The following is a 24524-nucleotide window of genomic DNA, read 5'->3' on the forward strand; positions in this document are numbered from 1 at the left end:
TTCTATGCCCCAGTATAGGGGAATGCCAGGGCCAGGAAGTGGGAGTGGGTGAGTGGGTGAGCAGGGGGGAGGGGGAATGGGATAGGATGGATTTTGGAAGGGAAATGAGGAAAGGGAATAAAAATTGAAATGTAAATAAAGAAAATATCTATTAAAAAAGAAAACTTAAAAAAAAATAAAAGAAAAATTCTTTGAATTAGTGGCTAGTGTCAAGTGGAGTACAGAGAGAGCTTTTAGAGCAGTGTCAGAAGGACTCTGTCTGCTCAGACAAGTTGGACATCATTAATAATCATGCTTGGCTTGTAAATACTGGTAGCAAGATGCCTTCTGATTTGCAATCTTAGGTAAATTATAGATAAATGAAAAGACCACTAAGTAGACACCAAGATTAATAACCAGCACTTGCAATTAACTGCAAGAGGCTATGCTTCACAAGGCTTCAGAATATGAGGCACCCAGACTTGTTCTTCTCACTTCTAGCTTGCAGAGGAGCTCTCGTGGTTATCTGCAAAAACCTCTCTCCCTCCATCACTGATCTTGCTGAACACATCATGTACCTGAAAGTGCCAATCCTGTTTGCCATATCTCTGCCTTAGTCAGGTTTTACCAGCTCCTGCTTCATTTTGACTAACTCCTGTCTTGTGTGCTCTTCATTCCAAAGATCCTTCATGTTCACAACTAGGATGATGGTAACATTTGAACAGAAATGGTTGACTTCTGGAGTCCATTTTTCTGGGATGTTTTCTAAACTATCAGGGCTGTCAATGGAAAAACACATGAGTATAACATCAGTGTCTGGATAGGAGAGGCCTCAGGCAGTCATAATCTTCCTGTCCAGCTGTGTCCCATAAAGCTAACTCTACCTGCTTTCCATCCACTTCAATATCTGCACATAGTTTTCAAACACCGTGGGTACATAAAGGTCTGGAAACTGGTCCTTGCTGAGGACTATGAGCAAGCATGTCTTATTACCACAAGCTCTAGTCCACGAGTTCCGAGACAAGGACTAGCAGCTCCTTGACAGACAGACAGACAGCGGACTAAGGAGAGAACTGCTTGGGGAAGGGGGGGAGCACCAGTGGTCTTCCTTTTATTTTTATTATTATTTTTATTTTATTTACATTTCAAGTGTTAACCCCTTTCCCGGTTTCCCCTCTGGAAGCCCCTATCCCATCCTCCCTCCCCTTGCTTCTGTGAGGGTGTTCCTCCACCCACCTACCCACTCCCTCCTTCTTGCCCTATCATTGTGGAATTCTTATTCTTGGACCTGGAGCTTCTTGTTCCTTTGTCTGCCTCACTCTGGTGTTTGATTGAGGACATTGAAGTCCTTACTGATTCTTTTTATGCTGGGCCAGAAACTGAGTGTAGAAAGACCCTTGGCTTCTGTACTTCTGAGCTTTAGCTTATCTTTTGTCTGGGCTGCTGCCTGCAGCATGTGTACAACACATGCAGTTGTAGGCAGCCTACAACACAAGCAGTCAGGAGAAAGGATCTGGCTGCACAGTGTCCTATACACATATAAGGAAAACAGGCAAGAGAAGCCTGGAGCCTGACTAGTGGCAGAGATGCCCAGATCAGACCCCTGTGCCTGTGAGAAGGATTGGAAATTTAGCTGCATATTTTAAAGCTGTTGATCCTCAGCTGTGAAGCCATCTCAGGCAGCCAGCCCCGGGGTCCCTGGTCCTTCTCTCAGGATCAGGCAACCGGAGACTGTGTTGTGGCACTGGCACTGGCACAACCTCATGCCTTGGTCCTGCCTCCTGTTGGAGCATAGGCAGTGGGGAGGGAGCCTCACTGTTATCTCTCTGTAGACCTCTTAGACCCACTCCACACTTGATTTCCACCATCTGCAGCTTTAGAGCACAGCCCTAGTTGTTTATATTCAGGAGTGGGGTTGCTTTTATCTCAGGTCTAAGCCAGACATAAGGTGTGCCAATTTGTTACTGGCCTTTACCATCCTACTAAGATCACATAAAGACACACAATCTAGATACTTTTGTTATAACCCATATGCCTAGACTGAGCAGATCTAGGACTATACTAGCTTATTCTACTGCTATACCACCCTTGTTATTTGCTGTTTCTCCTGACCATGTGTTTCTGGTCCATGGGGTCTTCCTCCTACTCTGTCTTCTTCCTCTCTCCCACATCTCTCTCTACCTACCAGCTTCTCTAGAGTCTCCAATCCCTCCTTTCTATTACACGGCCCAAGCACAGGCTCTATCCAGTCTTTCATTGGCCAGTTAAAATGGGGAGGAATTGTATCACTTGAGTACTGGATGGTCGGCTCTTGAGGTGGTGGCGAGGGAACCACCTCTTAAAGAATCAGTACTAGTGTTAGAATACAAGCAGCATCACACCAACTCACTACAGCAAACACTTAATAACCAGGACCTCATCGAACTGAAAAGCTTCAATATAAATCTAAGGACACCTTTAATAGTACAAAATTACAGTCTACAGATTGGGAATCTATCTTCACTAATGCTACATCTGACAGAAGACTAATATCCAAAGCTATAAAGAACTCAGGAAGTTAGGTACCAACTAATCCAATGACCCAATTAAAAAAAATGGGTATAGAGCTAAACAGAAATCTCAAGTGGTGAGCAATCTCGAATGGGTGAGAAGCACTTAAAGAAATGTTCAGTGTCCTTAGTCATCAGGGAAATGCAAATCAAAACAACTCATATTCCCCCTTACACCAATCAGAAAGGCTAACATCAAAAACTCAGTGTGTCAGGGTCTGAATATCACTGAAGGAAGACCCCAAACTCAGATGGTATGCAAAGACAGAGTGTTTCCTGCAGAAACAACCAGCAGGCCTGAGTCAACCATCTGTTAAATGGCAACCCTAGACAAAGGCACGCAGCCTTCTTAAAGGATTAGGGGAATTTTGTAAAAATACTAGGTAATCTAGCATTTCATTAGTGGGTGGTACACGTGTCACAGGGGATGGCTTCTGATTGGCTTGTACCAGGTGAATCCAGTGGTCTGCATTCAAATGTCATGAACATTTAGACCACAGAATGAGATAGCACTGCCCATCAGAGATGGCCCATGCTTGATAAGATATTTTTTGATTCTGGTGGTTATGCCCAAGTTGTCCTTTGGGAGGAGGTTTTATGAATTTCTTCCTGGATTTTATCACCTGTTTCTGAAAAGGTGCCTTGTGGTCTCCTTTTCAAAACAGAGATGGTCCTTATATGAAGACAGATGGGGTTTATGTCAGACTATCAAAGTGACAGCACAGGCTGCGGAGTTTGTAGGGCAAGGGAAACACACCTACACTGCTGGTGAGAGTACAAACTTGTACAACCTCTGTGGAATTAAAGTTGCCACTTTCTCAAAATATTGGGAATAATTCTCTCCTGGGCATATACTCAAAAGTTGCTCCACCATTCCACAATGACACGTGCTCTACTATGATCATAACAGCTTTATTTATAATAACCAGTAACTGAATACAACCTAGATTACCTTCAACTTAAGAACACATGAAGAAAATATGGTTCATTTACCACAATTGAAGGCTACTCAGCCATTAAAAACAAGAAAATCAGGGGTTTCACAGGCAACTGTATGGAACTAGAAGATATCATCCTGAGTGAGGTAACCCAGACTCAATAGCACAGGCATGGTATGTACTCATAGATAAGTGTATATTAGCAATAAAGTATAGGATAACCACATTATAATCAACAGTCCCAAAGAAGCCCAGTAACAAGGTGAGCCCAAGGAAGGATGGTTGAATTTTACATTCAGTAAGTTGTAGGGTGCCAGGATTATATTGAAAAAGAAAGGGTTTTTGAGAATTAACGACATAGGCACCAACACCTGTTTTAGAACCATCTGTATAAATATCCAATGCACCCACACCAGATATGGGTTTAGATGCTGTGACTTTGGGGGAAATCACTGGATGTTCACAAAAAAATTGTAGCAAAGGGTCTTTGGGATAATGATTATCTAATTCTCCATCAAAAATACAGCGCAATAGGGCCCAATCCTCTATCAAGAACTTAGGATCTGTATTTGATTAGCATTATAAGGTGTAATGATTTTCTGAGGGGGTGCTCCAAAATGTTGATTACACAATTTAATGCCCAAAATCGCTAATTGAGCTACAGCAATGGGATAATATTCAAGGGTTTTATTGGGAGACACATGCGGATAAATCCATAATAGAGGACCTGACTGCCACAACACTCCTGTTGGTTGACAGAATGTCTTCAAAACACATAGGAGGATGTCCTCTCCTTCTTTCCATCTATACAGCTTGGCCTTTTCTAAACACCTTTCTCCATTTTCTAATGCTACTCGGGCCTCAGGGGTGAGAGCACGAGGTGACAAAAGCTGTGGATTGCCCTTCAATATATCAAAAAGAGAGATTAATTCAAAATTTGATAGCCTCATTTATGGACGATTCCAATTTATATCACCTAACAATTTCTGGAAATCATTGAATGTGTTTAAATGATGTTTGTGTAATTTTATCTTTTGAGGTGTAATAAGATGTGAAGTAATTCAAGCACCCAAGAACTCTCCTAAATTTCCCATTTGAACTTTATCAGGAGCTATAAATAATTGTTTCATTTCTAATTCATTTACTAGCTTAATATAGGCTTCATCTAAACTTTCTTTATTCTTTGAGGCAAGAAGGACATCATCTACATAATGTACTATCCTTAATTTTGGGAATGCATCACAGACAGGTTGTAGGGTTTTTCCTACAAAAAGTTGACACATAGTAGGACTGTTTGCCATCCCTTGAGGTAAAACTATCCATTGATGCCATTTATCAGGCTCTTCATTATTTACAGAAGGAAGGGTAAAGGCAAAGCACTCACTATCACACAATGCAGGGGGGGATAGAGAAAAAACAATCTTTAATATCAATGATTATAATAGGCCACTCTTTGGGCAAACTAGAAAGGGGCAGACCCTTCTGTATGGGACCCATAATCTGCATTTGATTATTAATGGCTCGAAGATCATGCAGGAGCCTCCATTTGCCTGATTTTTTCTTAATCACAAATATGGGTGTATTCCAAGGTGACTGGGAAGTTTGAATATGTCCTAATCTCAATTGTTCCTCTATTAATTCTCTGGCAGCTACTAATTTTTCAGAGGAAAGAGGCCATTGAGGAACCCATACAGGCTCCTCTGTTTTCCAAGTAATGGGTATACCACCCTCAATGGCCCCTAGGAAAAACCCAATCCCTTTTTTATCTTGTTTGAACTTTGCAGGCACTGACCTAGTCATGCCTTGTAATGACTTTCCTAACCCTTTTCCTGGAGTGTAGCCCATACTAGACATAATTTCTCGGGCCTGTGGGGAATACTCATTAGTTAGTCTACAATCCATTTTGATTAAGACATCCCTACCCCATAGGGTCACAGGAATATCCACAATATAAGGAAAAAATTTTCCTGACTTACCTTCCTCATGTTTCCAAGTCAATTCCTTGGCACTTATAAGGGGAGCAGTCTTATAACCTAGACCATGGAGGCTTTGAGATGATGTTTGCGAAGTCCATTTTGGCAGCCAATCATGAGTGGAGATAATACTGCGATCTGCACCTGTGTCTAGCAACCCCAGAAAGGATCGTCCTTCAACCTCCAAAGTTAACATGGGGCGATCTCCTAATTCCATTGATAAGAAAGTGAACCAAGGACCTGTAGAACCTAGTCCACTCTGTCCTCTTATTTTATTATTTGCTGGAAAATGTTTATGCAAACTTGGCAACAGTAATAATTGAGCAATTCTATCTCCTGGGGAGACAGCTGAAATGCCACTGGGGGAGGCCACTAAGATTTTCACAACCCCCGTGTAATTTGGATCAATCACTCCAGGGTTAATTTGTAATCCTTTTAAAGCAGAAGATGAGCAGCCAAGCAATAGTCCTACAGTATCCTTGAGAAGGGGGCCTTTAAAATCTGTATCTACATCTGTGGGATTAATACGAGTCTGGTGGTGAAGTGGAGGTCCTGCGAAGCCAGTAGTGGCTCTCCGTGGTTTCTCGGATGACAGAGAGATGGCCAAGGTCTCATCTGGTCTTTCTAAAGAGCCCCATATATTTGAGGGCCCTGGGGACATGGGCCCCATTGTCCATTTTTTGGCCTGGTGCCATTATATCCTGCTTGTAATAGTCAGCCTTCTATGTCCTTTGTTGATCTGCACTCATTAACCCATTGTTTTCCTTTTCTACATTTATGGCATATTCCTGGCTGTCTAGGTTTATCTAATGGAGTACTTTTCTCATTTTCGGGGCATTGTCTTCTAAAATGTCCTCTCTGGCCACATTTATAGCAAGTATCATTATTAGATCTACTCAATTGCATCACAGCTGCCGCCAGGCCTGCATTGGTTAACGGACCCCCTAGTTCGCTGCAAACTTTCATCCAAACTTCTAAACCTTTATGTTTATAGGGTGTAATAGCTGCTCTACACTCCTTAGTGCATTGCTCATACACTAGTTGTTTTACCGAAGGCATAGCTATATCAGGGTCTCCAAAAATTCTAGCGGCTGCTTCAACGAGGAGTGCTGCAAAGTCTGAAAATGATTCTGTGGGACCCTGCAAGATTTTCGTAAGATTGCCTGAGACTGCGCCTTTGTTCAGCAATGCCTTCCAGGCTTTGGTAGCTACCTCATTTATTTGGGCATAGACTGCTTCAGGATAATTTATTTGATCTAAAGCAAAACATCCTAAACCCAGAAGCATGTCTGCATCCCAATGTCTCTGAGGATCTTGTCCTGTAGCTAAATTTGCTGCTGCCTGACTGTTTGCATATTCATAGGACAAGGACTTCCAATCTAAATACTGTCCGGACAACAAACAAGCCCAAGTAATATTATTCCAGTCCCCCGGGGTGAGGCAATATCTAGCAAGCACCTCGACCTGCACAACTACAAAAGCTGCACTCACCCCTTAGGTACGGACTGACTCAGCCAGGTGCTTAATAGTTTTAAAATCTATTGGCTCATGATACTGTCATCCCTGGCCATCTAAGAATACAGGGAAAGTCAGTTCAGCTTCCTTCCAAACCTCTGGCACAATGAGGTACCTTGTTTACCAGCTTTTGTGGATTCCTTTTTTCCTGTATACTCAGGGTTAAGAGGTGGAGCGGTCGGCACCTTCAATTTTACTCTTTTGCCAGACGACCCCCCTTTTTTTAAAAGATTGGTTTTGTATGACCAATTTGGATCATACCTACCCCTCTCATACCAAGCTGCCTCTTCTTCTAGGTCAGCTTCCTCATCTTTATCAAGTTCTGAGTCACTGGAGTCAGAACTTGCTGAACTTATTGTTAAGTCTTTTAATGAGGTATATCTTTTTGCTATTTCCTTTCCTTTCTCATGATTTCCTTTTCCTTTTGAATTTTCCTTTTCTCCCTTTTCCTTTTCTCTCTCTTTTTCGCCCCTTTTCTTTCTTTTACTTATATGTTTCCTATCTTCCTCTGACATACTTTCTTGTTGTTTCATGAAAATTTTCTGACCTGCCTTAACTGCTCCTATCAAATAAAAGCAGAGGCCAGAAATTACAAAAAACAAAACAAAAACACTAAGAGCTACCCACACTGGGTCTAGGGGCAAGAGAAACATATCCCTCCTTTTAACCAGGGATCAATTTTGGGAGACTTACCAGTACCGCCATTCCTCAGCTGAAGAGTTCTGAATCCATGAGATCCTCCGTTCCCCGTATGGGCCACCACTTTGTTCCACTCACCTCATCCAGCAAGAAAAAAACGCAACATGGTCGGATTCTTCTCAACGGCCTTTTTTTATTTTAGGAACACCTCCATGCTACGGGGAAATCCGCAAACCCTGGGAAGACTGCTTATATACACCCCAGCACTGGGGAGAGCTATGTGTCCTCCTGGGATTGGTCAGTCTGTCAGCACTTTGATTTGTATACACCCCCTCGGGAGGGGTTGGCATCAGATTTGGGCTAGCGCCTGTGCAATGGCGTTGTTTACAGAACCAGTGTACTGGAGGTCGGCGCCATCTTTTAGGCATGCGGCTGCCTACAAGAAGAAACAAGACAGATATAGGAGGCTGGTCAGGAGAGGGGATGGGGACAGGAGTGTAGGAGGGCAGGGGTAGATCAGATGTAGGGAGATTAGGGGAGAGAGAAGACAAATCTGTTGTCTGTGTGTGTGTGTCCGTGTCTTTGTGTGTCCCTGTCTGTGTCTGTATCCGTGTGTGTGTGTGTGTGTGTGTATCCCTATGTCTGTGTGTCTGTGTATGTGTGTGTATTGTGTGTGTATTGTGTGTCTGTGTGTGTCTGTGTGTGGAGGGAGGGTGCAACCTCTAGGATATACCAATGACCTGGGATGGATGGAGACCCCAGGGAATCTATAGGGGCAACTAGCTGAGACTTCTAGAAGTGGGGAATATGTACCCAGACGTGGCTACTTCCACTAGAGGAAGTAGAGTGATAAGGACAATATCCCACCCACAAAACCTTGGACCCCAAATTCATCCCAATGACAACAAGTGTAGGGACAAATATAGAGCAGAGACTTAGGGAATTGCCAAAGAATGACTAGCCCAACTTGAACTCCATCCCATGGGACAAGAACCAATCCCTGAGTAGTAATGATTCTCTGTTACATTTGCAGAAAAGAACCTAGCATAACTCTCCCATGGAGGTTAATCCCAATGGTTCACTGAAACAGATGTAGGGACCCATAGCCAAACATTAGATGGAGTTTGGGAAGTGTTATGGAAAAAGTGGTAGAAGGGCTGAGGAACCCTTAGGGGACAGGGACTTCACAGGAAGACCAACAAAGTTAGACCCTGGTAGGGGTCAATTCCCAATGCCAAACAAACAAACAATCAAACCCCCCCCACACAAAAAAAAAGCTAACGAACCAAAAATCCAATAGGCAAACATGATCTGGACATAGGCTGCCTGCATACATAGCAAATGAGCAGTCAAGGCTTCATGTATGTCCCCCAACAACTGGAGCAGGGGCTGTCTCTCAGTCTGCTAGTGGCCCATCTGTGGATCTTGTTCCCCTAAATGGTCTGAGTTGTCTGGCTTCAGATGGAGAAGATGTGCCTAGTCCTGCAGAAACTTGATCTGCTTCAGGTGGGAGGGTACTCTGGGGAGCACCCAAAGGTGGGTTCTTCCTTAGGAATGGAGAAGGGGAGGGAGAATGGGCAGAGAATCTCATTAGGGGCACTCTGAGGAGCAGGGCAGCTGATATTGGAATATAAAGTGAATAAATTAATAACAACAACAACAACAATAAAAAGGAATGCAAGTTGGTGCATGTTGTGGATTGCTCTGGTACTGTTGGTATTTTGATGCTAATCCTGTTTCCTCAAGATAGGTTGCCCCAAGGAAAAGTGGATAACACACTCAGGTGACTTCATATGAAGTTTCTCCCCATTTTAACTGGTCAAATAAAGAAAGGCTAGAGCCTATGATTCCCCAGTGGAAAGGAAAGGTGGGGCTGGAGGTAGTGGAGAGAGAGAAGAAAGGAAGGAGGAGAGGGGATAAAGAGACAGAACAAAGCCGGGCGTGGTGGCGCACGCCTTTAATCCCAGCACTCGGGAGGCAGAGGCTGGCGGATTTCTGAGTTCGAGGCCAGCCTGGTCTACAAAGTGAGTTCCAGGACAGCCAGGACTACACAGAGAAACCCTGTCTTGAAAAACCAAAAAAAAAAAAAAAAAAATAGAGACAGAACAGTCAGAGGAAGACTGAAGTGAAAGGAAGATGGAGCAGAACCACATGGTCTAGAGAAGCTACAAGTAGCAAGAGATCTCATAGCTGGGAAAGAGAATAGTGGTAAATCTGCCCAACCTAGCTGTGCAGCTTATAAATATTATAACTGAGATGCGTGTTCTTCACATGGCCTTATTGGGGTTGGAGATTTATTTACTGCAACAAGGAGGTGCCCAACATCCCGATTAGAACCGAACTAAGAACTGGGCAATGGTGGTGCCACACCTTTAATCCCAGCACTTGGGAGGCAGAGGCAGGCAGATTTCTGAGTTTGAGGCCAGCCAGGTCTACAGAGTGAGTCCCAGGACATCCAAGGCTACACAGAGAAACTCTGTCTTGAAAAAACAAAATCCAGGTATCTGTCTAGGAAATTGTTCACTTCATCTAGGTTTTCCAGTTTTGTTGAGTATAACCTTTGTAGTAGAATCTGATGATCTTTTAGATTTCCTCAGGTTCTGTTGTTACATCTCCTTTTTCATTTCTGATTTTGTTAATTAGGATACTGTCCCTTTGCCCTCCAGTTAGTCTGGCCAAGGGTTTATTTATCTTGTTGATTTTCTCAAAGAACCAGCTCCTGATTTGGTTGATTATTTGAATGGTTCTTTTTGTTTCCACTTAGTTGGTTTCAGCCCTAAGTTTGATTATTTCCTGCCTCCTCCTCTACTTCTCTTGGGTGGATTTGCTTCCTTTTGTTCTAGAGCTTCTAGGTGTGCTGTCAGGCTGCTAGAGTATGCTCTCTCTAGTTTCTTTTTGGAGGCACTTGGGGCTATGAGTTTTCCTATTAGGGCTGCCTTCATTGTGTTCCCTAAGTTTGGGTATGTTGTGGCTTCATTTTCATTAAGCTCTAAAACGTCTTTAATATCTTTCTTTATTTCTTCCTTGACCAAGGTATGATTTAGTAGAGTGTTGTTCAGTTTCCACATGAATGTTGGCTTTGTATTATTTATGCTGTTATTGAAAATGAGCTTTAGTCCATGGTGATTTGATAGGATGCATGGGATAATTTCAATATTTTTGTATCTGTTGAGGCCTGTTTTGTGACCAATTATATGATCAGTTTTGGAGGAGGTACCATGAGGTGCTCAGAAGAAAGTATATCCTTTGTTTTGGGATAAAATGTTCTGTAGATATCTGTTAAATCCATTTGTTTCACAACCTCTGTTAGTTTCCATGTGCCTCTGTTTAGTTTCTGTTTCCAGGATCTCTCCGTTGGTGAGAGTGGGGTGTTGAAGTCTCCCACTATTATTGTATGAGGTGCAGATGATATGATAGTATATATAAGTGACCCCAAAATTCTACCAGAGAACTCCTAAGCCTGATAAACATCTTCAGTGCAGTTGCTGGATATAAAATTATCTCAATAACCTCAGTTAGTTGCCATGTGCCTCTGTTTAGTTTCTGTCTCCAGGATCTCCCCATTTGTGAGAGTGGGGTGTCAAAGACTCCCACTATTATTGTGTGAGGTGCAGATGATGTGAGAGTATATATAAGTGACCCCCAAAATTCTACCAGAGAACTCCTAAGCCTGATAAACAGCTTCAGTGCAGTAGCTGGATATAAAATTAACTCAAACAAATCAGTGGCCTTTCTCTACAAAAAGGATAAACAGGATGAGAAAGAAATTAGGAAAACAAGACAATTCACTGTAGTCACAAATAATATAATATACCTCAGTGTGATGCTAACTAAGGAAGTAAAAGATCTGTATGATAAGAACTTCAAGTTTCTGAAGAAAGAAATTCAAGAAGATCTCAGAAGATGGAAAGATATCCCATGCTCAGGGATTGGCAGAATTAATATAGTCAAAATGGCTATCCTGTCAAAAGGAATCTACAGATTCAATGCAATCCCCATCAAAATCCCAACTCAGTTCTTCATACAGTTAGAAAGGGCAAATTGCAAATTCATCTGGAATAACAAAAAACCTAGGATAGCAAAAGCTCTTCTCAAGGATAAAAGAACCTCTGGTGGAATCACCATGCCTGACCTACAGAGCAATTGTGGTTAAAAAAAAAAAAAAAAAAAAAAAAAAACTGCATGGTACTGGTACAGCTACAAACAGGTAGATCAATGGAATAGAATTCAAGACCCAGAAATGAACCCACACACCTATGGCCATCTGATCTTTGACAAGGGAGCTAAAACCATCCAATAGAAAAAAGACAGCATTTTCAACAAATGGTGCTGGCACAACAGGCTGTTATCATGTAGAAGAATTCGAATTCATCCATTATTATCTCCCTGTACAAAGCTCAAGTCTAAGTGGATCAAAGAACTCCACATAAAACCAGAGACACTGAAATTTATAGAGGAGAAAGTGGGGGAAAAGCTTTGAAGATATGGTCACAGGGGATATAGTTATAGGAAAAATCCTGAACAGAGCATCAATGGCTTGTGCTGTAAGATCGAGAATTGACAAATGGGACCTTATAAAATTGCAAATCTTCTGTAATGCAAAAGATACTGTCAATAAGACAAAAAGGCCACTAAGAGATTGGGAAAGGATTTTAACCAATCCTAAATCTGATAGGGAAATAATATCCAATATATACAAAGAGCTCAAGAAAGTGGACTCCAGAAATTCAAATAACCCCATTGAAATATAGGGAACAGGGCTAAATAAAGAATTCTCATGTAAGGAATACTGAAAGGCTGAGAAGCTGCTGAAAAAATGTTCAACATCATTAATCATCAGGGAAATGAAAATCAAAACAACCCTGAGATTCCATCACTTCATACCAGTCAGAATGGCTAAGATAAAAAATTCAGATGACAGCAGATGCTGGCAAGGGTTTCTGGAAAGAGGAACACTCCTCCATTGCTGGTGGGATTGCAAGCTTGTACAACCACTCTGGAAATCAGTCTGGTGGTTCCTCAGAAAATTGGATATAGTACTACTGGAGGATCCAGCCATACTGCTCCTGGGCTTATACCTAGAAGATGTTCCAACTGGTAATAAGGACACATGTTCCACTATGTTCATAGCAGCCTTATTTATAATAGCCAGAACCTGGAAAGAACCCAGATGTCCCTCAACAGAGGAATGGATAAAAAAAAAAAAGTAGTACTCCATTTGCACAATGGAGTACTACTCAACTATTAAAAACAATGAATTTATGAAATTCTTAGGCAAGTGGTTGGATCTGGAAGATATCATTCTGAGTGAGATAACCCAATTACAAAAGAACTCACTTGATATGCACTCACTGATAAGTGGATATCAGCTCAGAAACTTAGAATACTCAAGATACAATGTGCAAAATACAAGAAAATCAAGAAGAAGGAAGACAACCACGTAAAAAGCTCATTCCTCCTTAGAACCGGGAACAAAATACCCATGCAAGGAGCTACAGAGGTAATGTGTGGAGCTTAGATGAAAGGATGGACATCTAGAGACTGCCCCACCCAGGATCCATCCCATAATCAGCCACCAAATGCAGACACTATGGCTTATGCCAGAAAGATTTTGATGAAATGACCCTGATATAGTTGTCTTTTGTGAGGCTATGCTTTGCCTGGAAAATACAGAAGTGGATGCTCATTGTCATCTATTGGATGGAACACAGGGCCCCCAAGTGAGGAGCTAGAGAAAGTACCCAAAAAGCTCTCATAGGGGTTTGCACCCCTATAGGTTGAACAAAAGTCCAATTGGGCCAAAGACCTCAACATAAAACTGGATACACTTAATCTGATAGAAGAGAAAGCAGGGAATAGCCTTGAACGCATTGGTACAAGAAACAACTTTCTGTACATAACACCAGCAGCTCAGGCACTAAGATCAACAATTGATAAATGGGACTCAAAAGCTCATGAAACTGAAAAGCTTCTATAAGGAAAAGGACACCACTGATAGGACAAAACTACAGCCTACAGATTGGGAAAGAATCTTCACCAACCCCACATCTGACAGAGGGGTCATATCTAAAACATAAAGAACTCAAGAAATAGACACCAACAAATCAAATAACCCAATTACAATATGAGGCATAGAGCTAGACAGAGAATTCATCACAGGGGAATCTCGAGTGACCAAGAAGCACTTAAAGAATTGTTCAAAGTCCTTAGTCACCAGGGATATGCAAATCAAAACAACTCTTGGATTCCACCTTACACCCATGACAATGGCTAACATGAAAAACTCAAGGGATGGCACATGATGTTGAGGATGTGGAACAAGGGGAAAACTCTTTCATTCCTGCTGCAACTGCAAACAGATAAAAGCACTCTAGAAGTCAATTTGATGGTTTCTCAGAAAATATGAAATTCTACCTCAAGTCCCACCTATATCACGCTGGGCATATATATACCCAAAAGATGCCCCAGCATACCACAATTGTCTACCTGCTCCACTATGTTTATAGCAGTTTTATTCAAAGTAGACAGAAACTTGAAATAACTTAGATGTCCTCAAATGAACAATGTACACACACACACATATGCATGCACCCATGCGCACAAGTTCATGCATCTTTGTGTGTGTCTGTGTGTCTATGTGTCTGTGTGTGTGTGTGTGTGTGTACATAAACAAGAAAATAAAGTGGTCAAGTTACACAATGGGACAGTACTCAGTTATTAAAAACAAGGATATCTTGAAATTTTCAGGCAAATTATTAGAACTAGGAAATATCCTGGTTAAAGTATCCAAGACCCAAAAAGTATTTACTTACCATAAAGTACAGGATATTCATTCTACAATCTACAGACTCATAGAAGCTAAATAACAGGAAGAGTATACCGGAAGTGTGGAGAGCCGTGAGCAATTGCCATTACAAGATGGCGCTGGCTTCCCCTGTGCCTAACTGGTAGACAAGCAATGTGCACAGGTGCAAGAGTGAATTCGTGCCAAGTCACTGCCCATCCCAGGGCGTAGCAATGAGGCGATGGGCAAGCAACCAATCAGGTGCTGACACGCCACTCCAAGGTGTATATAAGCAGCACCATTTTCCAGGGTTCTGGGTCTTCCTCCCAATGAAACAATAAAGCTTGCTACAGAAGAACCTGGTTGTCCGAGTGCGTTCTTGCTGGTGAGGCACAAGCTCGGGACAAGTGGTGCCGAAACCCAGGAAAGCCATATCATTGCCAGGCACCGAGGGGACCCCCATTCGCGGGGCGGGTTCAAAACTACAGGACAAGATAAGCTCTGTAAGGTATGTTCAGTCTTAAACTTTCTCCAGCATTAGAGGCTTTTTTGTTTGTTTTCACAGGGATTGTTCTTTTTCTTTTGGTTGCATTCGGCTTTCACCGGTAGAACTGCTGACTCATTCTCAGTCAAGGTCAGGCACAGTTAGATATGGGAACCTCCCACTCCGTGGTGACCGCCTTATGGTCAGTCTTGAGGCAGTGTGGCCTAAAAATCACCACTAAGACTATAGAGGGCTTTGTTAAAGAGATAGATCACATAGAACCATGGTATGCGTGCTCAGGGTCATTAACTATTGACTCCTGGAAAAAACTAAAAGGAGATCTAGTTAGGGAACAGCAAAACGGCAAACTTAAAGCAGAGACTATGTTGTTGTAAAAGCTGGTAAGATTGTGCTTAAAAGACAAAAATTGTCAGCAAATGGTTGAGACAGGGCAGAGGGTCCTAGAGGAGGTCCAAGACAGTCTATCAGAGACAGAGCGGGGAGAGAGGTTGGGAGTTCAGAGAGAACAAGGTACACCTAAACAAAAAGCCTTTCCACGAACCTAGAGCCCGAGGAAAAGAAAAATAAGGAAAAGTATGCCCTGGGAGAACAAAAGGAGAAGGGAGAGAGAAAAAGAAAAATATATAAAAAGAAAAAAAAAAAACCCTAAAATATAAAGATACAAAAGATAATATAAAATATAAAGATACAAAGGAAAATATATTTTAAAAATTAAGTCAATTTACCCTCCTCTCAAAGACTTTGACTAAAGAGATAGCCTTCAGCAAAGGCTTAAAGATAGCTCTCAGGGCCACTGTGCCTCCTCTCCCTTCTCTGGTAGTATTCCCAAAAGAAAAAGATAAGAAAGTAGAGTCTAAACATGAGAGAAAGAAAAAATAAGTTTTAGAAAAGCAGTTATCCCCTGTTTGAGATCTTTTAGCAAAAAAGAAAAAATTAATAAAAATAAGCTATTTCAGAGCTCTCCTAGAGACAGAATAAAAACAGGAGACGTCCTGCTTCCTCTCTGGTTCCTATAGAGATATTCTTAGCTCTGGTTAGGATAGCTGTGTCCCTTTGAGACACCAAGTTCTATTCCCTGTCTGTCTATTATCTGTTTTTGGTGCACCAAATTGTCCATATATCTGTCAATTCATGTTTGTTTTTGTTTTGTTGTTTAAATGATTGTTGTTCTGTGTTTCATGTTGAAAAATATAAATTGTTAAAACTTTATCTGCTGGCTGCAGGCTTGTTTAAAAAAGTCTCAATTTACAGAACACAAATTTATAAGTTAGCTGAACTGTGGCTGGGAGCCAAGTACAGCTAAAAAAGCCCTGCTGAGGGCCGATTACAAATGGAGCTCTTAAAGGGACAGACAGTCTTTTGCTTGTAACAAAAAGTTAGCTTAAAATTGGGAACTCAAGGTTAGAGTCTTTCTAAACAACATAAACAAACACACACACAAAGAAACAGGTCTTTAAAGATACTTCAACATAGGGATAATCTTTGGGCCAGGACTCTGACAGAGTGTTCAGATTAAAATAAGTTTACATTTAGGTTGAGGCTGAACTCAAAAGAGAGCAGCCTCAGCTCAGCTTGTGTGGCACTTCTTAGAGCCTTATTACAGACCTAGCCAGATGTTGTTCTAAATAAAATTTAAATTCAAAGTTTATAAAAGGTCAATCAGGCTGTAAAATTTATCAGGACATTACGATTTGACTTGCCTACTTTATATAAAGTTATAGTGTACAGAGTTTGCTTACATGTATAAGTGTCTTTTCCTTGTTCCAAACAGCCATTAATTTAGTTATTACAGAATATTAAAAAAAATTATTTCATACATGCATGCATCCCATTTACTGTGTTTAAAAAATAGCCTTGAGTCATGAGGCTTTCAATCTCACTTGAGAGCTGCGGTGAGGGCGCTGTGGCCACAGAGTTAGCAGTGACACCTCCGCCTTGTTGATAGCTACTGGCTTTTTGTTCTGAGTTAATTACCTAGACCTATGGTTAAGAAAAATGCAATTGCTGATTCAGCCAACAGAGATACAATTTTATGTTTAACAAATGGACATCACGCATATCCCAGATTTTAGTAAATTACAATATATACATGTGTCCATTGATACCAGTTCTGGTGTCCTACATGCCTCTCCCTTGGCAGGGAAAAAAACAGTTCATGTCATATCCCACTGCTTAGAGGCTTAGACTACATGGGACAAGCCTCTAGTGCTAAAGACAAACAATGGTCCTACATATACTTCTTCTAAATTTAGTCAATTTTACAAACAAATGCAAGTAAAACATATTACTAAATTGCCCTATAATCCACAGGGCCAAGACATTATTAAAAGAGCTCACCATACTTTGAAACAATATTTACAAAAACAAAAAGGGGGGATAGAGGCTATGACGCCAAAGATGGCTCTATCCCTTATAATATTTACTCTTAATTTCTTAAAAGTAGATAATGCTGAGAGATCACCAGGTAAAAGGCACAGACAATGGCCTCAACTGCCCAATAAAATGGTCAAGTAAAAAAAATGTCCTTGATAATAAATAATATGGCCCAGATCCCATACTAATCAGCTCCAGGGGAGCTATTTGTGTTTTTCCACAGAGTAAAGATAATCCACTTTAGGTTCTGACGCGACTAACAAGGACCATAAAAGATCAAGATAAATCCCAAGATGATCCTGTTATTTTTACTCCTAATGATTGAGACAGGGATAAGTATACCTTTGTGGGCCATAATAAGATCATGGCTGGTACCTTTACCGGTACATTCCAATTCATCTACCTTGCCTTTGTTTTTGGCAACTAAATATTTTTTTAAAAAAGATTATCTCTAATTAGGCAGATTCCATTAGGAAAATAAAGTGAACTCTAGAGTGTTATTTAATGCTTTAACACAAGTTGCTCAAGGAACACAGTCAGGCTCAAGTGATGTTAAAAATAATATAACTTCACCTATAAATGTCACCACGATTATAATAAAGAGAAATGTGACTATTCCCAAAAGATCTCGATGGCCTGTTGACAATGCTACTGCTATACGAAACATGCCTTGGTGTCATCCAGACCTTACATTTCCTATAGTTTTTTCACCTTGTCAATCAAAACATTTTTCCTCAAAAAAAAAAAAAAAAAAAACCCAAAAAAACAAAGGGTTTTGTTCTGTCACTTCCATTAGATTTTACTGTAATGAATGATAAAAGAGATGCTACAAAAAAAATATTTGGCCATATTACCAATAGATTCTAAGTAATAAGGCAGGTGCTAGTACCAGTTTGTCAGCCCTTACACTGCTGACTAAGACCTTTCATGAAATATTAAATGTTTCTGCCACACTTTCCAATATCTCTGCTCATTTAGATAATGTGACATCTAATAGAGTTATCAGAAATATGACTACTTCTCCAGTAGAAGACTGTGTTAATCCTCCATTTTTTTTATATTGGCTAAATTTCAAAATAATACAAAATGGTTAGATTGTACATATGTCACTTGTTTTTTAACGCAATGCTAAAATAAAACTAATTTCTTAGCCTTAGTGATACATTTACCAACCTTTGTCCCTGTTGAGACAGATCCAAAGAAGTTTCCAATCATGAGTCTTGCTCGACAAAAGAGAGATTTTAAAATCACAGCTGCCATTGTTACTGCCATTACAGTGTCTGTGACATCAGCGGTTACCACAAAAATTGCTATGGCCAATCAAGTTAATACTACTAACACCATAAGTCAGATAACAAAAAAATTGTCTGAGACATTACTTACCCTGCAAAGGGTAGATTCTCATATCGCCTCAAGATTAATGTTAGTGAATCAAAAAATAGATATTTTAGAACATAACATAGAAAAAATGATAGATGCCATACAAATGAGTTGTGTGGCATCAACGCCACATGTGTACATTACTCCCATTAGGTATATTAACAATTCTTTCATTAAAAATACAGATTTATCAAATTATCTAAAGAGAAACTGGTCACAAGAGTTAAAAAGGTTACAGACAAAGCTACAGATACAGATCCTAGACTTTAATAGAACCAGAGTAAAACCAGTGACCCTTAGAGACTTCACCTCTTGGCTTACCTCTGCATTTTCTTATTTTAAAGAATGGGTGGGAATAGTTTTATTTGGTGCTGCCATCTGCTGTGGGCTTGTGTTCATGCTCTAGTTAGTTTACAAACTCAGAGCCCAACAAACACCTGACAAGGTCGTCATTGCTCAAACACTTGCGGCCATTAAACAGATTTTACCCCCCCCCCCCCGCAAAATCTGGCTATCTATGCTCAAAAATTAGTCAACATCTAAGTTCTTCACTTTCTGGCTGGCCTCTTTTGTAGAGTTCACCCTAGGTCATTTAGTAGTTACTGTCACATAACACTGCAGTATCCAGTGACAGACAACTTTCCTCATGCACAGATCAACCTAAGACACGGGGCCCGGTGGCAATAGGGTTACCCTATGATAAAAAAAGGCTGTGACATTAGAAGAACGACCTAAGTCAGGAGCCACAGCGAATGGACATAATTGCACAGACCTAGTCTAGCCTCATTTTAATAAAACAAAAAGGGGGAGATGTGGAGAGCCGTGAGCAATCGCCATTACAAGGTGGTGCTGGCTTCTGCTGTGCCTAACTGGTAAACAAACAATGTGCACAGGTGCAAGAGTGATTTCATGCCAAGTCACTGCCCATCCCAGGGTGTAACAATGAGGCGATGGACAAGCAACCAATCAGGTGCTGACACACCACTCCAAGGTGTATGAAAACAGCACCATTTTCCGGGGTTCTGTGTCTTCCTCCCAATAAAACAATAAAACTTGCTACAAAAGAACCCGGTTGTCTTACTGGCGAGAAACAAACTCAAAACAGGGAAGATGTTTGAATCTTAGTCAGAAATGGAAATAAATTGTCATCATAGGTGAGTTACTGGTAGGAGGATCCTGGAAGAAGGTGTAGAGGGGATGGGGAAGAGAACAGAGAGGGTGATTAGATGTAGGGTGATCTGGAATGAGAGGGCCAGGAGAGTGAATAGAAATTGGAGCAGGGTGGATGAACTTTTCTAGGATGTGCCAGAGATCTGGGATGGGGAGGCTCAGGGAGTCTCTGAGACTCTTAGCACTGGGGTTGGTTATGGATCCTGAAGAGGTACCTCCTGTAGCTAGGAAAGACTCCCTGCAGAGAATTAAGGATATAACCACACCCACAAAAACTTGAGAATTTTATGAGTGCCTGATACAAAAAGATCCTGAAGAGAAGAAAAGGCGCTCATTCCCTCCCACCTAATACTGTGGTACTGTCAGGAGAACACCCTGGGATGCATATATACAGTCTCCGAGGAAAACCCAACAAACACAAGCCAACCTGCATCAGAAAGAAATATATTGACTGGCTGACAAGGACACATTATGGGTAACCCAGTATCATATCAGGAATGGGTCACTGAGTTGTAGTGTCAGAGGGGAGACCCAATTCCTCTTAGAGACCAAAATGTACCCTGACAGAATTTTAATGATCAGTCCCAATACCTGCACTCCTCAGGGTCAGAAGTGAGCAAGGCACCCCCAGCTCCTGCAGGGAGAATCTCATGTATGTCTTTCATGACCTTTGCAAGCAAGGAAAGCTTAACTTTTGTTATGAGAGTTTAGTATAAGCACATTGTTACAAACACAATGTTTTTGGTTGTGCTTTGTTTTGTTTTGTTTTGTTTTGTTTTGTTTTACCTCATTGTCATCTGCCAGTTTGGGAGAGCCTCTTTTTTCAAGTCAAGTCCACCATGTTCTCAGGAGAATTTGGTGGTCCCTTGGTTTGAAGAATAGTCTGAACAGTAGGAACCTAAGTCTCACTTTACCTAAGAATACAAATACAAATCCCAAGACGTTGGAAACAAGTCTGCAAGCTGAACAATAAGGAGAATGAGGTCCTGTCATTTTTAACCCAGAGTAAAATCAATAGTAAAGGCAGAAATGATGGATTCAGCTTCTAATACCAGTGTCCTAAGCCCAGTATTTGTTTGGATAAATGTGCAGCATAATCTGGACACTATTGGAAGAAGATGATCTCATGGTACAAGTTGAGAACATAGATCCTCAAAGCAGTAAACAAAAGTGATCCAAAGCACATACTCCCTGGGTAGCATGAGCAAGCAACATTTTGGGAGAAATGGAGCAAAATAAACATAAACAAACTTTCACAGTAACAAACATACACAAATACATACACACATAGCCTCACAACACAGGTATACATGTTTATCTAGGGTCACTCAGAATTGTAAACTACAAGTGTGCTTTGCAAAGAACCACTGCTCCTTACAGTGAATTATACAGAAGCAGGTGTTTCATTCCCTGAAGTGGGAGGAGTTAGCAAGTACAGAAGACAGGTGCTTGAGAGGCCAAGATACATGACTCTTGGAAGAAACAAGCTAGTCAAAGTCCAACTTGCAAAGGCACAAGCCCCTAGAAGCTCCCAGAAGAGTGTGCAGTTCACTGTCTTCATGTAGTATATAGTGATGGGAAGAGTTCACATTGTGGCAGGGTCTTAGTTATGAACATTTTATGATCAGGCATAAGTTGGAGAAGGAATCAGGAAAGGTGGCTTCTGGCTTTATTTCCCATATGATGTTCCAAGATTTCATTGGGAAGGCTGAATCTTTTTTTCTTGGCCTGGCTGCGATGGTTTGTATATACTCAACCGGGGAGTAGCTTTTGGAGGTGTGGCCTTGTTAGACTAGGTGTGTCACTGCTAGTATGGCCTTGAGACCCTCACCCTAGGGAGAGGATAGGGGGTTTTCAGAGGGGAAACCAGGAAAGGGGATAACATTTAAAATGTAAATAAAAAATATCTAATAAAAAAGGAAAACAAAACAAAACAAAACAAAAACAAAAAGACCGTCACCCTAGCTGCCTGGAAGTCAGTATTCTGCTAGCAGCCTTTAGATGAAGATGTAGAACTCTCAGCTCCTCCTGTGCCAACCTGCCTACATATTGCCATGCTCCCACCTTGATGATAATGGGCTGAACCTCTGAACCTGTAAGTGAGCCCCAATTAAATGTTGTCCTTATAAGAGTTGCCTTGGTCATGGTGTCTGTTCAGAGCAGTAAACCCTAACTAACACTGGCTTTCTTCATTGCACACATGACAATCACAGTCACACAGTTGTACGTGTGCACACACGCATGCCCACACACACACAGAGAGAGAGAGAGAGAGAGAGAGAGAGAGAGAGAGAGAGGAGAGACAGAGACAGAGACAGAGACAGAGACAGAGACAGAGACAGAGACAGAGACAGAGACAGAGACAGAGACAGAGACAGAGACAGAGACAGAGACAGAGACAGAGACAGAGACAGAGACAGAGACAGAGACAGTCAGAGACAGAGTGAGACAGAGACAGAGAGAGAGGAGGGAGGAAGGGAGGGACGGGAAGAGGGAGGGAGGGAGGGAGGGAGGGAGGGAGGGAGGGAGGGAGGGAGGGAGGGAGGGAGGGAGGGAGGGAGGGAGGGAGGGAAACATACACATAAGAAAAGGAAAAACAGAAACCCACCTATACATCCCTACTGGCATGCACTAAAGCAAACATGCCTGCACTCAGAGACACAGGAACAGAAGATTATCCCACAGGCACTTGTAAGATATGCAAGGCCATTCAAGATTGCAGAGAAACTCCTCTTTATGCCAAGTGCACTGGGCTCACTCATTCAACAGCATAGACCAACCATACACAGTGACCTTCCAACTCCACTGATGCCCTACCCAGTCTCTTCTTCCACATTCACTCTCCCCTGACTTCCACATTTGCTCTCCCCTGAAGTGTGAACATCACTGAGAATATTGATGTGGCCCTGAAACCTGAGATACCCTGGATCACAGCCTGTCTGCTTCCCAGGTGGGAACTATTCATCTCAGCCACACTTCTCTTGACCCTCTCGTGGAACCTGCTGAGTTTGGCATTGACTGAGCCTCTTTGGGACTGCAGTAGCTCCAGTTCTTGCATGGGGAATGGTGTTTTGCTGGACTACTCCCAGACTATTCCCCCAGGCCTTTCTGGGCCTTGTCTCTGGCCTCATCCTCTTCTTGCCTCTGCTTCTCCTGCACTTGGGTGTCCACCTCCACCACTTCCTGGATTTCCACCATCAGCAGTAAGGACTCCATCCCTAGGGCTGCTTTGAATCTCCCAAGTGTTGCCACTTGTTGCTGCTGAGGTGCCCCATGCCAAGGGCTTCAGAGGTTGCAGCGTGGCTGCCTTGAGGAATGGTGGGTAATGCTCAGTGTATGACAATCAGCTCAGAGGTCAACTCTGCTGCAGGGTCCTACCCCCCACTTCAAGCTCCTAACGCTCTTTCATCGGAACAGACTTCCAGGCTCCACACTCTCTTCTACTGTCTGTGATGCTAGGATTCTTGTTTAGTAATCTGAGGGTTCCAGGGTCTTCCTGAGAGAAGTTTTCTGAGTAGCTGTGAAGCCAGAGGCTTTTCTTATCAGTTAGGATAAGGGTCCTTCCTTCTCATTCAAGGAAGAGCTGATTTCTTGTAGTTCAGGGCCTGTTTTGAATCACTAAGCCTAGTGGGCTCTTCCAATGGTTAAAAAACACTTCTATAATTCTGGCACAGATGCAGAGTAGCACCCTGCTTTCACTCAGAATTTGTGAGAACCTCAAAGATCTGGCCATCAGGCATGGTATGGAAATCCTCTTAATGCAACCTTTCTGAGCAGCACCTGATCTAAACCTTTGGTGGCCTAGAAGGACTCCACGGTTTTAGGGGCCCACTGCAGGTCACCCTGCCTATGAGAATAGCCCATGGCCCTCATAACCTATGGGAAGCATACTTGTCCCCTTCTGCTGGCTGCCTAGCACTGGAGCAGCCTGGTCTTTAACATGAATATTTTATTGGATATTCCTATATACATTTCCCCAGATAAGGTCCTTTATCAGAGGACCTGGCTCTCCAGGGGACTTTCTTTCCAACCCACACTTGTATTTTACAAGTGTGGGACATGCACTGCTAAGGCCCTGGTTTCCCTTTCCCTCATTTAACATCCCTCGTAGGTCTCTATGAACTGTTTTTGTCAGTACTCTTCCCACTTTTTTTCTCTGCTTTGTTAAAAAATTGCAGGACTATATTAATGTACAACCATTACACTAAATAAAGTAGATAAAATAGATGGGACACAGGAAGAAAACTCTGCTTTGAGTTTGCTTCCCTGTGGTTCCACCAATATGATACAGCTAGTGGTCAAAAAGATTAAAACAAAAATGTAGACAAAGGTTTTCAAGGATGGTGAGGTGGTAGAGAATGGGAGAAGTTGTTCAAGAGGCATAGGAATTTAGTTTTGTAAGACGAAGATGATGGAGCTGGGCAAAGTGATTTAGATTAGGTTCACAGGAATATAGAAACTAGTTAATGGAAAGAAATGGCAAACAAGGGTACAGGGGAGAAACACACTGTTATGAACAAACAGTGAATGAAGGAGGGGAAAGTCTCAAAGGAAGATTGTTGGTCAAATATCAATCATAAGGAGACAACTACTCTGAAAAGGAAACAGAGGAACTGTATCAACTTGGGAGATTTGTACAAGAGAATAGATTCTTCAAGGATATCAGAAGAGAAAACAGTGTGTAAAGGAGGAGTGCAGAAATCTAGGTGTTCTTTAAGC

At 41.8% G+C, this 24524-nt stretch overlaps 1 pseudogene; it reads right to left on the minus strand.

Annotated features, from left to right (window-relative positions):
- Positions 1-439: 439 nt before the first annotated feature.
- On the minus strand, positions 440-23021 carry LOC146999825 (transforming protein RhoA pseudogene; annotated as a pseudogene).
- Between the last annotated feature and the right edge of the window lie 1503 nt (positions 23022-24524).

Source organism: Mus caroli, unplaced genomic scaffold (assembly GCF_978045245.1).
Source record: "Mus caroli unplaced genomic scaffold, Mus_caroli_1 scaffold_34, whole genome shotgun sequence".
NCBI lineage: Eukaryota > Metazoa > Chordata > Mammalia > Rodentia > Muridae > Mus > Mus caroli.